The sequence below is a fragment of the Leucopleurus acutus genome (genome assembly GCF_964270905.1).
Source record: "Leucopleurus acutus genome assembly, chromosome: 11".
Taxonomy (NCBI): Eukaryota; Metazoa; Chordata; class Mammalia; order Artiodactyla; family Delphinidae; genus Leucopleurus; species Leucopleurus acutus.
In genome coordinates this window covers 11,954,204-11,960,203 of record NC_139152.1, presented here as the reverse complement: position 1 = coordinate 11,960,203, position 6,000 = coordinate 11,954,204, and positions in this window count along the sequence as shown.

Genomic DNA, 6,000 nt, shown 5'->3' with positions numbered 1-6,000 from the left:
AAATATATTATAGAGCCTCTATAATTAAAACAATGTGGTAATTGGAAGATGAATAGACAGACCAGTGGCATAGAATAAAACCAAGTACATATGGAGATTAGTATGGATAAAGACGGCATCTCAAATCATTTGTAATAAAGATGGACTTTTGTAATAAATGATTCTGGGATAACAGCTAGACCACTTGGAAAAAAAAATTATATCCATGATGAATGGTACATTTACTCATGAAAATGAGTACATTTACTCATGCATATGAGTAAACTTCAAATGCATGAGGAAAATAAAAGTAAAAAACAAAGACATACAACTATTAGAATAAAACATGGGTAAACTCTTCTTTAACATTAGTATAGGGAAAACATGTGAAATTATCAAAATTATTAAATTATCAAAATCCAGAGGCAATAAAATTGAAGATTCATAAATGTGACTATGCAAAAATACAAAATTTTGCATGGCAAAAAATTCACCATAAAAAAAGCCAAAACACAACTACAAACTGGGAAAAAATATTTGCAACACATATTACCAATAAGCATCTAGTATCCGTAATATATGAAGACCTCTCAAAATTTGAGGAACAAATGACAAAAAAACCTAATAACAAAATGAGAAAAAGCTATGAACAGATAATTAGCAAAAAGAGATATAAAAATGACTCAAATATATGAAATAATGTTCAAACTTATTCATAGAGATATGTAAGTTACAGTAATACTGAGATACCAATTTTCACCTGTCAGATTGGTACACGTTCTGTTGAAAAGGCCTTGTGGAAGCAGGCACCTTCTTATTTGGTGGTGGAAATACAAACAGGTACATCCTTTTGGTGGGGAATTTGGCAAACAAGTTAGTATAACAAAACTACCCATGTACTTACCTTTTGACCCAGCATGCTACTTCTAGGATTTCCTAAAGATGCACTTCCAACAATATGAAAATAGATATGCACATTGCACCTTCGTCTGTAATTGCAAAATATTGGAAATAACCTAAATGCCCATACATTGAAAACTCTTTTAAAAACTACGGTAATCCAGAAAATGCTCTAAGAAATAATGGTCTCTATGAACTGCCATGGATATATATATATATATATATATATATATATATTTTTAAAATCTTTACTGGAGTATAATTGCTTTACAAAGGTGTGTTAGTTTCTACTTTATAACAAAGTGAATCAGTTATACATATACATACATATGTTCCCATATCTCTTCCCTCTTCCCTCTCCCTCCCTCCCACTCTCCCTATCCCACCCCTCTAGGTGGTCACAAACCACCGAGCTGATCTCCCTGTGCTGTGCAGCTGCTTCCCACTAGCTATCTATTAGGTTCTTCATGATCTTTTTTTTTTTCTTAGATTCCATATATATGTGTTAGCATACGGTATTTGTTTTTCTCTTTCTGACTTACTTCACTCTGTATGACAGACTCTAGGTCCATCCACCTCACTACAAATAACTCAATTTCACTTCTTTTTATGGCTGAGTAATATTCCATTGTATATATGTGCCACATCTTCTTTATTCATTCATCTGTTGATGGACACTTAGGTTGCTTCCATGTCCTGGCTTTTGTAAATAGAGCTGCAATGAACATTTTGGTACATGACTCTTTTTGAATTATGGTTTTCTCAGGGTATATGCCCAGTAATGGGATTGCTGGGTCGTATGGTAATTCTATTTTTAGTTTTTTAAGGAACCTCCATACTGTTCTCCATAGTGGCTATATCAATTTACATTCCCACCGACAGTGCAAGAGTGTTCCCTTTTCTCCACACCCTCTCCAGCATTTATTGTTTCTAGATTTTTTGATAATGGCCATTCTGACCGGTGTGAGATGATATCTCATTGCAGTTTTGATTTGCATTTTTTTAACACCTTTATTGGAGTATAACTGCTTTACAACGGTGTGTTAGTTTTTGCTTTATAACAAAGTGAATCAGTTATACATATACATATGTTCCCATAGCTCATGGATATATTTTTAAGTGAAACAAGCAAAGTGTAAAAGAGTATTTAGTATGATATCTTTCAGTAAGAAAAAAGGAAAAAATGGGTATATCAGCTTATTTATAAAAAAAAGAAACAGGAAGGATTAACCAAAACTTAATAATACTGGTTATATACAGGGGGTAGATGGGGATAGAGTGTAAAAACTTGTGGGAATTGGAGCAAGATAAAAGGGAGGGGAGGGGAGGCGTGACAATGCTCTGAGTATAACATTCTATGTCCTGACCTTTAGAAACACGTAAAGGTTTCATCTACTCAGAAAATATATATAATTTATAAACCAGGATTAGGGAAGGAGGACAGACTAAAACTGGAATAACAACAGTGGTAAAGGAACTTAGATGTATTACAAATTAATGGCATAACCACGATGCAGGAGTCGGCAAGGAAGAAAATGAACAAACAAGGCAGGGGAGCAGGGACGGGGGAGGGGAAAAAGGAGGGAAGGAGGCAGGAAAGAAACACATTCACCAAATTTTGCATAGTGTACAAAAGTTAATTTGTTATAGTGTACAAAATTTGCATAGTGTACAGAAGTTAATTTGTAAATAAAACTTCTAGATGAAAACATTGGGCTTCACCAAAATTAAGACTTTCTGCTCTTTGAGAGGCACTGTTAAAAGAATGAAAAGACAAGCCATAGACTGCAAGATAACATTTGCAGATCTAATATCTAGTAAAAGTCCTATATCTAAAACGTATACAGTGGGACTTCCCTGGCAGTCCAGTGGTTAAGACTCTGCACTTCCACTGCATGGGGCACGGGTTCGATCCCTGGTCGGGGAACTAAGATCTTGTATTTCACGTGGCACAGCCAAAAGAAAAGAAAAAAGAATAAGGGAGGTAAGAAGGATAAGAAGGGAAGCAAAAATAAGTCATTCCCTAGGCCATCAGATCCTAGTGTCAACAAGAGTTGCTTGATGGAAAACATAATGGCTCAAAAGGCAGAGTGTCATTCTCTTAAGAGCTTCAGAATGTAAATATATATGTGAAGCTAGTGAAGCAAAATGTGGTTGAGAGGAAGAGCCAGGGACCAATCTTGGAGATCCAAGAGCAAGCTCATTGCTTTTACCTAGCTCATTGTTTATTTGCAGAGACTTAGTGGAGTCTCTTTTTTAAAGCTTGGGGCATTTAAAGTCATTACTCCAGTGGAATGATTGCATGACTGTCTTCCACACTGTTATGTAATCCACCTAAGCTGGAATTCAATTCCATACAACCCAGGTACCCTACTGTTTTGGGCTACTCTGGGGGAAAACAAAATTCATTTATGACTTTCCCTTGATTTCAAGGTGTTTAAGGAAAGTACAAACACATAAAACACACATGAAATAGAGAATAAGGGCCAAAATTAGTGGTATAAATAATAAGTGCAACAATAGTTCAGGGAAGGAAAAGGTCAACGTGGATGAAAGCAGCTTCAGAGTAGAGCTCATTCCTCCCTCTCTGAAATTCATAGAACTCCTACTTGCATTGGCACTTAGTATTATTCTGTCTTGCATTGTAGTGATTTGTGTTCTTACCTAAATCCCACTACAAGATAGTGAGTTCTTAATCCAAGACAGTAGCCACAAACTTTCTAACCGGGACTCTTACAGTATCTAGCATAAACTTACTTTTTACCAGGTGTTCCAAAATGCTTATTTGAAGGTGTCTGATTTGGGCCTAGAGCTGACCCTTAAATGATAGATTGTTTGGAAAGGAAGAGAGGAAAGGGATAAGCTAGGAGAACAATCTCATCAAAAATGGAAAGAAAGGGCAAGATATTTCAGATCCAGTGGTCAAGCAGGAGGGGGTTCACCCAGGAAAGATAAAATGAGATAGAAAGGCATATAGAGTCATATTGCTAAGGCTAAGTTATGAAATTTCAACTTTCTCATATGGGCTGGTAACTTTCAACAACACAGGCTAGGGGAAGTTCAAGTCTTCTGAGGTTTTTGAAATCCCAGCCCAGAGAAGATCAGGTTGATAGCAGGATGTTAAGCAACCATGATTATTCTGAAAATGCTTCCTAGATGATTCATACACCCAGCTTTTGCTTCTGGCCATCAAAAGGCTTTGAAAAAACAGCATAACAACAACTACAAAAATTATATGAATGGAACTGTTGAAGCGTTTATTCAAAGTGAAAAGGCTTGATCTGAAATATACTTTATGCGTCAAAGTGTACAATAGCCAATTTAAAACTCCTGATTCTAGTTCGAATCTAGTAAGAGGATTTGTTCAGTCAAGACACCTTCAAATATTTTTAATATAAAATGATATTTCCTATGGATATTGCAAAATTAAAAGTTTAGATGAGAAAGCTGCCACATTCTTGTCATTGAATTTTGGGAAAATACTGACAGGTGGAGGGAAAATCACCCCCAAGCCCACCATACAGAGACATCCATTATAATATGCTCACCTAATTTTTTTATACATCTTCATTGGAGTATAATTACTTCACAATGCTGTGTTAGTTTCTGTTGCACAGCAAAGCCAAACAGCCATATGCACACACAGGTCCCCGTATCCCCTCCCCCTTCTTTCCTTTGCTTAGCCAGCTTCGCTTCCCCAGCCCCATTTAACAATGATATCCATTTGGGTATATAACAATGTATATATAAACGTGTGCAGTAAAACAAACCTGGTTATCATACAATTTGCAATTGATTCCCTTCCTCCCCCCGGTCACCATTATTCATTGCATTAACCTTGCAAACGGGTGTCTGTGATATTAAACTATTTCATTTTGGGACTCTTTTCATAGCATTACCGTAGGGTTTCCATATATATCCACTTTATCTTAACAGTGTCAATGCAGTTGGGCTCCCCATGCAGTTTTTACTTAGTGGAAGCCGTGCTTTTTTTCTCCACTCCATGGCCCATGCTGTCATCCGGCATCAGAACAAAGCTCTAATGGCCCCAAGTATCAAAAACTCCTTGAAATCTGTTTCTTCTGCTTCTGCCTGAAACCCCTTTCTCTTTCAAAAGCTGAAACCAAGTTAACAAAGCAGGCAAATTATGGAAGACTTTTCATGCCTTTCTCTCCATCCCCTCATCTTTCTCTCCACCTGCTCTGCTTTCCCCCAGCTGCCCACACACAAACCTGCTTTTCCAGTTTCCTTCCTCAGTACAACCCGATTCAGGCAGATGGGTACATGTGGACTCATGCATTCACCACACACATCCAAACATGAATGCTAGTTTAGCTCAGCCAAAGGACCCACACTACCTAAGCATAATTTAAAATATTGATCATTCCCTAGAACAGTAAGAGAATGAGCTTCATGACTGCCGATAGATTGCCCCTGAGTCACTTGCTTTTCATAGCCAATTTTTAAAAACATGATGCACTATTCAAGAGGGGTTGTCAGGATGTAGAAAATCATTGCTCAGTTTACTTGGCGATGAAAATGGCCATTATGGTTTTTACGCAACTTTGCTTCTGTTATGTAATTCTTGTTGAAATACTGTTTCAACCAAATTACTTGGTAGCAAGTGCTGAGCAGGAAAGCACCTACAAGTTATCAACCACAGCAAGGACTCAATCTGGGTTGTACTGTGAAGAATGCAGCTTGAGAAATACACCTTGTGTCACTGGGCAAGAAGGGGAAGCAGAAAAAAACACAGTCTTGCTAATGGAATCACTGAAGGGCAAGCTGCTGCCTAGGTTGAAGAATCCACCTGAGAATACAGAACCCACTCAATTCCTAAATGTGGGGTGCTGAAGTTATTAAACTGACTGAAAGATTCTTCTCTAAATTCTTCTCTAAGTATATCAAAGTAATTCTTTCAAAAATGATTCATAGAAGTTCTATTTTCTAAGTCCTTAAACATTTGCTACCATAACACATGAACTAAAATTAACTCAGTATAAAATTTCATGGTCACAACGTTTTCTCTCAACAGAGTCTGCAGATGATTCTTCAACGGCCACATCAATCTGATTTTTACTGTTTTGCAGGTAACATTTTCCACTTTCCCTTCACTGGAAC